General features: G+C 39.2%; 1 protein-coding gene across 7 annotated transcripts in view; it reads right to left on the bottom strand.

Annotated features, from left to right (window-relative positions):
- Nucleotides 1–12,208, bottom strand: part of znf644b (zinc finger protein 644b) — a 33,634-nt gene that overhangs the window by 16,455 nt on the left and 4,971 nt on the right. For 5 of the 7 annotated variants that reach the window (XR_003985941.1, XM_030433277.1, XM_030433273.1 and 2 more), the window contains exon 2: nucleotides 10,584–10,633. The gene's annotated coding sequence lies outside the window, so the exon portion shown is untranslated. Of the gene's footprint in view, nucleotides 1–10,583; nucleotides 10,634–11,555; nucleotides 11,688–12,208 lie in introns of all 7 variants that reach the window. The other 2 variants (XM_030433274.1, XM_030433275.1) reach the window with 1 other exon arrangement.

Here is a 12,208-nt window from a genome sequence, read left to right as displayed (position 1 = left end):
CAATTACAACAGCACAGCCATTGTCCGTCTGCTCACCTCTACCGTTTAACTTGGAATGTTTCAGATTTCTTAGCTCATGGTGGTGTCAAAATAAGCTTTATTGAGGTCCAGTACCAGTGTTTAGGAGTTACCACTACGGCTGAATATGTCGATTGGCAGTGACTCCAGACACGGCATATATCACCACCACAAGTACAGCGTACCAGCATTGGGCATGCCGGACCACTGTTGTACATTTGTGGTTTGGTTAGGTTTTTGCTAGCTTTAGTCACCAATACTACTTGGTTAGGAAAACATTGTGGTTTGGCTCATAATAACTATATTGCTTATGAAACTTCTGCTCCATTAAACTACATCAGAGAGGGAAAAATGACTTTCTCTTCACCGTGGACATGAAGAGTGTTCTCCAGGGTGTTAGTCCTGTGCTTGTTTCAGCACAGGATTAATGATTCTATGTTTCAAGAGATTACACACTAATGAAAACATAATTATGAATATTATATTCCCTTTCAGCCAATATCACAGATTAAATGTTAGGTTCGGATTGCGATAAATTGTATAGTTGTGTGTAATAAACTACAGAAAAATAATAAAAGCTGTCATTTGAACCAACAGCAAAAATGAACACGTTATAGAGTTAAAACTGATATCCTGCAGCATGCACTGATGGTTGGTGGGCTGGGAAGCATGCCATGTCCTCACATCAGTCTGGCTCACAACCTCAGTACATGTCAAGCCCTATTCTCTTTCATCTTGCTGTCATTCTACACTGTGTACAATCTAATGCCATGACAATCGCCTGTAAAAGTTTTGCCTAAATTACTTATTTTATTGCACTAGAAGTTATTTTACATGTTCTGTAAATCAAATTTACTATAACAGCTGGTGTAAATGACGAGCGACAAGACAATAGCTACAATCTGACAGAGTGCAAAGGTCAGGTATTATTGTGCGACTTGTACATGATCTTTCTAGTTAAATCTTCTTTGTTGGTTTGTAACACAGACACATTGACACATGAATGAAACATTGATACTTAAAACTACAATTCGCCTAAATCTTTATATGACCAGTTGCCTTTCAAACGGATTTTGGCTGAACACCTAGAAAGCAGGTCTGGCTGATATGATCATAAAATTATATTGCAACATTTTAAGACTATACTGCGTTACACAGAAGTTGTCAGGAAATTAATCAGCAATCGTTTGAGTCAGTTATCAAAATATTTCTGGTACCAGCTACTCAGATGTAAATATTTGATGCTTTCATTGCTCCGTTTTATATCACTGTCAATGAAAACTCTGTGGGTTTTGGACTATTGAACAAAACAATCCATTTGGAAGAGTAACGTTGGGCTCAAGAAATTTGTTGAAGACATTTCATGGACAAAACGATTCGAAAATAACGTGCAGATAAACCAAGACAAAGACCTTCTGACAATACGAAGGCCATTCCAGAAAAAATATAAAGCTATATTCAGTCTGACATTGTTTTCCTCTTTAGAAAATATTCAATGGAAACAACTGTAATAGCCAAACTTAAGCTTTGTAAGGACAACAGGCAGGAAAAGTTTGGTGCTGTAGGCTTGTAAGGCTGTGAATGTCTAAGCGAATTCCTCCTTCCAGTTCAACTGAAGACCCGGGCTGGCAGCACAGAGGAGACAGAGCTAAAAACCAACTGGGACCAGTCAGCCAAACCATTTCAACTGCTGGAGCTGTCTGTATGGATCAACAGCCAACCTTATATTCCTCTGCCATCGCCTTTGCTGGAGAAATGTCTAAACAAGGGGAACCACAGTCCCTCAAGTACTGCACTACACAACTTCCTCAGCTAATGGGATCTATTGATTTATTTGACACAATGTGAATTTATGAAGCTGCCTCTTAAGTGTGAGAGTATCAAAGTGTGGCTCAAAACAAACAGATATTCGGCTTGACACTCCAGTAATCCCAAGGTGAGTGTGTTCTCTCAGCGAAGGTGCCACAGCGAAAAGAAAGAAAAAAAAAAAAACAACACACTGTTAACTTCTTTTTTTTTTTCTTTGCTTTCTTAGCCTTGCACTTACTCACAGTATCAAACAGTGGAAAAGTGGGAGGAAATTAGCAATACACCACAATACAAATCTCACTTCCTTCATTGTGAATAACACAAAAAAAAAAAATTGTAACAGATTCATCAAACCACCTAAATTTCTGAAATTTGCAGAGGAGAAAATGAAGCAAGTGGCTTCACACGATGTCTTTGTCTGGATTACATACTCTTTTATCCCACTGAATTCCTGTCACCCAAAGGTCATTTCCATAATAATGGTCTCCATTCTCCCTAATGGGATTTTGGCTGTGATTATGTATGCCAGCGCCTTGTGCAGACACTATCAGTCCTGTCATCCTGAATCGCACAAATGTAATTACACAAAGCCTTTGATAACTAAACAATGTAATTTACTGCTTGAGTGAAGATATATACTGGAGTTATATGACTCAAATTATACACTAAAGAACAACATATGAGTACCATAGTCGGTGCGTTGCAAAAGAATACTGTGTTCTTTATAGTAAGATCAAATTAGATGCTAATGAATGCTTTGGCAGCAATATTTAAGATCTAAGAGAAGAAGCACACATAAGTAGCGTACATATCTTAAATAAAATCATCATGTTGTACTAAGCCTTTTTTGTCACCTTTAGACCGAGCCAAGCTATCCGTTATGCTAACCGGCTACTAGGTGTAGCTTCATATTTAGCAATTAGATATAAGAGTGGAGTCAATCTTTTTATTTAATACTTGACAAGAAAGTGAATAAGTGCATTTTCCAAAATGTTAAACTGTATTGCTTACACAAATAATTTTATGATCTAATCTATAAGATAATGTGTAGAATATCTAAGGAAGGGATATTCTCTTACAATGAATTATAAACATTTGCACTTGCAGTGGAGTCCCAAAAAAAAGGCGTATGGAGACAGGACGTAGGTTAACTGGGGAGAGTAGAACGACAGGTGATACTGATTCTTGCAAACCAAAAGACAACCGCACCCTTTGGCCGAGGTTCAACACAAGCAAAACACATGTAGAAAAAAAAACCAAAAAAACATCTGAACCTGCCCACAACAACTTCTCCTTGGCCCCGCTCTAAAAAAAGGGGAGTGAGTGAAATGACTGTGATGGTAGACTTACTGATGAAAAAAGGTGAAGCGAGAACATTCGGAGTGATAAAAGGGGACAGGGAGCGAGTGACAGTTGGGTTAAGACAGAAGTCATGTTCAATAGCAGGTAGAAACATCAAACAGTGAGTTCACAGGAAACCCATGCAACCTTGTCTTGAAGGAGGATTTTCTGTTGTGTGGAGTAGATTATATCTGTTCAAGCTGCTGACACGGCCTCATTTGCTGCCCGTAGTGTTGGAGGGGGATTAAACGATATAAACTTTAAAGCTTTAAACAATACCTTTCAAAATTAAATGGATTAAGGGAGGGATGTCTGATGGGGATTTCCCAAGGCTTTGTTAGTTTTAAACTCTACTCCTTTTAAAGAGGGGAAGAAGGGGAGAAAAAAAAAAAAAAAAAACAGCAGTTAGAAATTTCTCAGGCATGTGACCGTTTTAATGAGGCTGCTCTCACGTTGAGGAGGGCAGCGGGCACAGGAGGGCTGCCAAGCAGATGGCTCTCATAAACATCATATCTGCTCTGTTTAGATACATGACTTCTCATCTCCCAACACTGAGAGGAAAACAAACCCGACCATCACCACAAGCACTACCCACTTGCCCGCTTTTGGCAAGCTGCGCCGGCTCGTTCAAATGGCACATTTCCATTTCTTGCATTTCTTCTTCATAACAATATGCATGAGCTGCGCAATTGATATACATAACCTTTAATGTGTTATAAGTATGCAGAGAGGATGCAGCATTTGCGGTGGTGGGTATTTTTGTTTAGTGGCAGTTAGGATGTTGACTTTTATTAAATGTTATTATTACCATATAACTGAGAGTATACAAATACTAAGGGAGACAGAAGTTGCTGCTATGATTAGGCATGCTCACATGCTTCCCTCGTCGACTGAGATGGAAGAAAAAATGAAACATATAAATATATATTTCAAAGTTTGTAGCTGCCGCTTTGCTGTAGACATGCGACCATTCAGATGAAAGGGAGTCGGTGTCAAACTGCTCTCCAAATTGAGGACAGGCTCCACACTGCCGAGCAGACATCAGTGAGCTTAAATATGGAGGCATGTCAAGCATCGCAGGTATTAGGAAGAAATCTCTCATTATCTTTCTTTAAAACATAATGTGAGTTTGCCGCGGCGGGAGCAGGCGCGGGGGCCTCGCAGTCACTAATGGCAACAAAAGTGAGTCCTCAGCAGTCACCTTGAGTTCTATTATAAGACCAGGACAAACAACTCTAAACAGTAACTGGATCAAGTGCGTCGTTTGCAGCCGCTGAATGGGGTTTTCGAGACCCGAGACGTGGCTAAAATAAGCACCGCTGTGATCACATGGGGTCAAAGAGATGACAGGAGCAGCCGAGCCTACAGTGAACAAAGAAGAAGCCGGCCTCAGAAGAGAAAAAGCGCCAAAACTGCGGCTGTCAAGAAGTCACGAGGAATTCATAGGCCAACAAAAGCCTATTTATCTAACTCTATCAGGGAAAGTGGACAGCTTGAGCGCAGTAGCCTTGACAGCAGTGGGATTCCCTTGTCATTTCCCAAGGTCCACACACATACATACACACACACACACGCACGTACACACACGGACGCATGTAAGGCGATTATTCAGTACTGCTTGTCAATTGTACCTTTTCAACCCCGATCAATGAGTCGTCTTGCACCAGGGGCCTGTATCAGCGCCAGTCATTAACATGTGAGTGCCACTCTATCAGCTCCAGCTCCAAATAAATCAAAGGGTCGGCCACAGAAGAAAAGGGGCTAATATTTCCTCAATAACCCCAGAGAGACACCATGGAGAGATGCAAATTGCCTCCCAGGAGACCCCGGGGGATGTGAAGGAGAAACTCGCTGGGAGGCAACGGGAAGCTAATGAGTATAATGGTAAATGTATACAAGGAGAGGGAGAAAACCCTCTCTATTCATACCAATTAATACAATCTTATCAATGGAGGTGTACTGTAGGAGGAGGGCCCATGTCTAACCCCTTTGCCCTCCTCCCCACTTCCACCTCGCGAGCGTCTGTATTATTCAACACGGGCCAGGCTACGGTCATTAGCCCTGTGGGAGACCGGGCCAGGCCTGGGGAGTTAAGGAGATTTTAAAAACCACTCACTCCTCACATCAAAACAAATCGGGCCAAATCAAAGGGGCTCAAAAATGTCCCTTTCTCTGAGGGGTGAGGGAGGGAGGCTGCCATTGTTGTGGGAGCTTTTCTGCAGCGTCGACGTTCAAACACCGAGGAAAAACAAGATAACGCGAGGCAGGAGCAGCTTCATCAATCACCCTGCACTTGAGGAAAAAAAAGGATTACTGGTGATTATCATGTCGTGACATGAAATAATATAATTCAAAACCATAATGGTGTTAAATATCTTCGCATAATAACTAGAAAATGATGGCATCAATACTTTTAATTAATTAAATGGTGCTTAACAACTGTGACAATTGAGCTTTGATTCTTTTTTCTCTTCTCTGTATCATTAGCAGATTAACAGGATTTCTTTTTTTTGTTTCCCGTTAAAAGAAACACTGAGTTCAGTGAAGGTGCAGCTGCTGACACCACACCAAAGACCCGAACTAAAGAAACAAACCCACACATCAGGTGAGAAATCGGCTAACAGGGATACAATTGTTTTAATTCATTGCCTGTTCCTGATGTAAAAAAAAAAAAAAAAAGAAAAATGGTTGTTTAAATAAGTGTCTGCATCGTTCCTATTGTATCTTGTAGATGATGGTGGTTAGAATGATCTCATCCCACTGGTAGATTTTTACTTTTTAGTTTTTAATAAAATGTTAGTTAATCGTTATTTCACTGTTAACACAATAAAATGCTTTATAGACCATTTATCGAGTAATTGTTTATTGTAAAGTTGTAACTGATGTTAATAAAACTTTACAATACTGTAAATGGTTAATACATTTTTGTATAGTTCATCTATCAACGTCGTGTGGATGGTTTTATAAAGTTGCAACTGATGTTTATAAACTACAAACTAAACTACAAACTGATTAATAGAATCCTGCAGAGAAATCTGTAAATGTTACATATCTCAATTTTTTCAGTTGTTGCTCAAGCAGTTATCAGATTTGTTAAAGCAGTGCTGTAATATCAGTGTTTCCCATTCACAGGCTCTACCTGGACAACCATCCGCCCGCCTCGTCACACGGCCATACTGCATTTCACTGTCAGAATTTGAGCCATTTGGTCGAATAAAATGTGGAAAGTCTAGAAGAGGTGCACGATTGAATTATCTTACTCCATTCAAGTTAACGGGGCGCTAAACTGGAAGTTAGCCGGCTCGGTTGGCAGAAGTCTTGAGTGTGCACGCTATAATAATTCAAGTTTACAGCTAAACAAAATATATAACAAAGGTTTTGTCAATTTTTAGACATTCTAGTGTCTGTGGAGTTTTCTTGTTAACAAACACAGTTTACATATAGTGTGCACGATACCAACTAAACAGGGCGCTAATAGCGCCACCACTGGTCACAAACTACACTGGGGACCTTTAAGTTCTGTCTGAATCTGTGTCCGCGCAGCTGAAAGAAACCGCAGTGGTATGTAGTTTAAGGGAAGCACTTGAACTTCCTAAAAGGGCAAACAAATGCTTCAAAAGCACAAGAAGATGAAGAAGGAATGCCTCGATCCATCATTTTGAAGGTCATTTATCAGGGGGGAGAAATATACCTGACAGCAGCTGATTGGAGGAGGATTTGCCTGCTAGAGATCACTGAGGGGACTGAAATGAAGGTTAATCACTATATAACTTTCTACACGTATAATCCTATACTCCAGACTTCATTGAGCACAGCTGTAAAAGCCCTCCGTCAGCATAATTGCGCCTAACCTGTGCCCCGCATGCTCAAATCTCTAAAATATCACATCCAACTCCAAGAATAAGTGGGAAATTAATGAGGAAAGTGCTGAGCTCAACCTTAGATAGGTATCACAGACAGGGTTAGCCGCCTCGCAGCTCATGTACAATAGAAGCTTGCTAATCCAAACCCTCAAAGACAGAGGTTGTTTGGACTGGTGAAATGTTCTGAGGGATAAATACAAGACCATAGTGATTTTACATTCTTGCAGACTCGGGCGCATCTGAATCAAAGACAGCAACTATTTTTAGTAGAACTATGTTGATTAATTTATTAGTTGTCAATTAATCACCAACTTCATAATCGATTTGAGTAACTCATAACTCTGATGCCAGTCGCTTAAATGTGAATATTGTGTGGTTTCTTTACTCCTCTATGACAGTAAACTGAATATCTTTGGGTTGTGGACAAAAAAAGACATTTGAGGACGTCATCTGGGGCTTTTGGAAACAGTAATCGACATATTCCAATATTTACTGACATTTTTTAGACCAAATGACTATTCAATTGAGAATATAATTGACAGTTTAATAAGCAATGAACATAGTGATTAATGCAGCCCCATTTTTAAGATAGTGTAATAATTTTGATTAAGTTGCATTTTGAATGAAACCAAAACTAACTCTGCTACAAATAATGAAAGGGCACTAGATGCAGATATATGCACTAAATTAATAGTATTATCATATTATTAGTATTATTATCATACATCAGTATGTTCTTTTCTACAGGTTATGATCTTTATAAACATGCAAGTTGCTTTTATCTTTGTAAATGTTTTACTGTAAATTTTATATAATGACAATCCTGGTCATTCATTATTTTTTAAATGATCTTCTATTCATTTTAATGTGATTACACCGGCCACGTTAGCTGATGTTACTTCTCAACATATCCTCCTTCTGAGCGAGAACTGAGAGCATCAGTGATCATATTCTGCCCCTTAGTGGAGGAAATGGTCCATAACCTGAGTGAAACAGGGTGACAGGAGGTTTGATCTGCAGAGGCTGAGCAGCAGGCTGGATTGTGGACATCTGCAGCCCATAGACTTATTGCTTCACTCGGCCTTTGATGGACCAAAGCAATCTCACCTGCCCGTCCCTGAGATTTAAGTAGCTGAAATCGGTCTCTCTTTTAAAACAAATTCCTCTCGATAAGAGGTCACTCCCATGGCTCTTGGAAAAAAAAAGAGAGTCCCACGCGAGGTTTGTGAACATGAAAAAAAACATCCCAAACTACAAACTAAAAAGAGAATGAAAATCTGGATTTTGTCATGACATAAACTTTGTTTTTGTCTTCAATAGATTCTTGCTTGAGGGCTTTTGTAAAAATCAGGCTGCATCATGTGTCAGAGAATCAGAACCAGAGAGTAAAGTGCCATCCCTGGAAATGTATCCAGTATGCTTCTGCGAATCCCTCACAGAAGAGCTGCCGTCACAATTAAGCATGCAAATGCTTTTTCTCATGTCTCCATTAAGTATAAACTATAAACAAATATGAGAGTTTAAATTACAGTATGAGGGTTGATATTAAAATGCAGTTTTATATAAACACATGTGTGTACAACTGATGACATGTCTATAAAAGTGTATTATAATTAGATGCTTGTAGCCCGATCCTCTCTCAAACAATATATGGATTCAAAAATTATGAAGCAAATAACATCAGGCTCCAAACACCCAAATGAATAAAGAGGTGGAGTTGTATAGCTGCATTGTAATGCATTCAGACAGTGTTTTTCAATCCTGTTCCTGGAGGCACCCTGCCCTGCATATGTTCAGATGTTTCCCTGCTCCAACACACCTGATTCGAATGTGTTGGGCCAATGACACATCTAAAAACATGCACGGAAGGTGCTCCAGGAACAAGAAAAAGTACTGCATTAAGACTATCAAAGCCATCACGCCAGAGTTTTATTCTACATGCACAGTCTGACTTTTAATGTATCAGCATATGAAAAAAGCTTAAAAATGTATAAAGACCATTAAATTGAATTAAGAGAGGGTGAAATCAAAACTAGGGATCGTAGTGATTGTGTTGTTTTGCGGATTATTTTTATTTCGCCATTTTCACTGTAATTGACATTTTACATCGGTGGTCTACAGGAATATAAATGTAAGTTGTATTATGTCATGCAAACACGCTGGACACACAGCCCCCAGACTGACACAAAAGTCTGTCACAATATTCTACTTTCTAACTTTGATAGTATACCCTGAAAAGCATTGATACCCAATACCATGTTTCATGCCACGAGGAAAAACGGACACAAAACTGAAATATATCAAGGCTTAGTTGTACTCGTACTACCAAATGTGGTGCACGACGGTACTGTGTGTCGTGCACCACAGCATCAGAGTTAATTTGGTAGTACAGGTGTATTGATACTGCATCAAATCAGCCTAAAACCCAAAGATATTCAGTTTGAGACAAAGAAAATGCCACAAAATGTCTGGCGTTTCTGCTCGACAAATGACTGAAACGTATAACAAAGTAGTTACCATTTAATTATCTTTCATTTAAATAACAGGCCTGTCCTCAATGAATGAAATGTAATCTGTAACAAATACCCTTATTTGAAGGGCCAACATCATAAATACTGAGTAATAATAAGTGGAATTAACTTCCAAACACACAACGCCTTGTGTAAACAAAGCCTGTGTGTTGCCAGGTTGTTGCCAGATTTAGTGACAATGAGCAGAATTAACTTGTCAATAAAATTTCTATGGCTGAATAGCCATTTAGTAGATATTTCACAGAATTCCAGAAGAGACATGTGTTGCCTCCGAGCAATACTGTTGATTTAATGATTATAACATGATGGTACGATTTTAATATGGTGATAATTTCATCAGTTTCATTCCCAATCGTGGCTCACATTTGAGGAAAATCAAACAAAGACTAGAGGATGGTAAACACTAGTTGTGTGTCAGTGATTCGGGTTTCACACTGGAAAATAATCAACAGCCAGCTTGTCACTCCCTACAACCTGCCAGGCGTAGGAGTGGAAGCACTGACACATGTAACTGACATCTCAGATTTAATTTGACTGGTAATCACACCCAGCTATAGTTTCAGAGCATTTCACACATCTGAGCTACAGTTTCAGGTGTTAAGCTGGTAAGGAGACACACAACTGTGCTGTTGAATGATAACACCTCTTCAAAGACGGTCACATTTTAGGTTTATGCGCTGCCATCATGATTATAATAATGATGAAACTAACATGAGCATTAGACTCCGAGCGACGCACATGTTCTTGCTATTCAATTAGAAAGCAAACAACACTCGCTTGGAGCTCAGCTGTACCCGCGGCAGTTCGATGGCTATTAGACACAAATTATTAACGTGCGTCGCTTCACAGCAGGTCACCTTGTTGTGATTCTTGTCTGAATCCTAAACTGATAATATCACTTCTAATAAGAGACAATATTCTGCCACCTGTGTTTTCCAGATTTGCAAAAAGTGGCTCCAGTCACCATGCAGAACTTTTAACAAGATGAAACAAAAGACTGGCACAGTCGATGTGTACTTACCGGTCTTTGTTGGAGCACTGACTCCACCACATGGCTCTTAGAAGACACACCTGTAACAGAGACACAAGCAGAAAGCAGAACATGTTCTTTAACTCTGTTGATAAAGTTGAAAGCTGCTCACTACAAGGATCGTTTCAGGTTTTAGGAAGACTTTGTGATCACATCTGACATCACACTGCCTCGGGGGAATCTGTCCCTGCGATTCAGACTCTGTTTTGGAACCACAACTGAAAGCTGAGGACATTATTTCTTCAAAAATACATCCACACAAGGACACGAGGGAGGATGATTTTAGCAGGGTCTGATTAATACTGAAATAATTAGTTAAAAAATAATAATTCAAAAGGAAATGTTTTGGGTTTTTTTGGACATCCTCAGTGTTTAATATCACAGACCTCCGTACAATAATCTTCACCATAAAGCACTATTGGCATACCAGATGTTTTATGTAATATTTTATTACAAATATATACATCCCGTTGATTTACTAGGAAGTCATTCAAAGACAAAGAAACATATGTACCACTATGCTATGTGTGTTAAACCTCTTATCAACTTGAATACCACTCAGTAGAGCATTTAACTCCACCAAGGTCCAACAGTCCCCTCTTATTCAATCAAACCTCATTCAACATCAAACTCAACAGTCCTGTATCGTTCTAAACTTTAAACCACCCACAACTACTTAACAGTTATTTAACCGTAAAGTTATTGGGATCTATTCTGGGCCGAGACTCATCCTCCATCCAAGTTTCGTGGAAATATGTTCAGTAGTTTTTGTGTAAGGCTGTTCACAAACCAACCAACCAATAAAAAAACAAACAGGCAAACATAAACCCCTTGGCAGAGGTAATTAGCGCTATTCATTAAGTACAGCTGAGGCTGATGGGAACATCATTAGTGTTGTAGAAAAATCTTGTAACAATTCAAGTATAAGTTGAGATATTTGACAGAATCATGCAACCCTCTGACCTGCTGGTGGCGCCAGAGGAAGGGCGAGTCATTAGGGTTCATCCCAACAGAACCATGGGTATGTGTGCAACTGAAGTAAGCGTGGAAGAACCAGAACCTGCAGCTCCTCAAACGGCCACTTGAGGCCGGCTCCTAAAAGTGAGTCAAACCCCGTAAGACAGCAGCAGAAATCAACATGTTTACAACCTAATACATAAAAACTGTTTTGGTCTCTGAAGCTAATTTCCCTGAAAACCCAACCTCGCTGTCAGATGGGAACAAACTGTTATAAAAACTCCAAAAACATGAATCCTCGTTATATTTTAAGGTTTGGGAGTGTAGTGCTGCATGAAAAGTGTTGTAAACACCAGGCAGAGATAATGAGCACAACAAATCCATTGTGTTTAATCATGTTTTACGGCTGGACTCTTACAAGTACATAAATAATGCAGCAATTTTCATCCAAAAACAGGTCATCTATTAGTCATTATGTTTATAAGCAATTCTCAAAACTTAGCAGACGTCATAAAATATCAAGATGAGAAAAATCAATGCTTTTGTCTGTTTTATATCATTCTTTATTTAATATGTTTGAATTTGGACTGTTGTTTGTTCAAAACAAATCTTTTAAAAAACGTCACCTTGGGGTTAATTTTTCAGTATTGAAAATACTT

This window comes from Sparus aurata, chromosome 11 (assembly GCF_900880675.1).
Source record: "Sparus aurata chromosome 11, fSpaAur1.1, whole genome shotgun sequence".
Taxonomy (NCBI): domain Eukaryota; kingdom Metazoa; phylum Chordata; class Actinopteri; order Spariformes; family Sparidae; genus Sparus; species Sparus aurata.
Note: the sequence above shows the minus strand (reverse complement) of the source record. Positions and strands in the feature narration are given on the sequence as shown.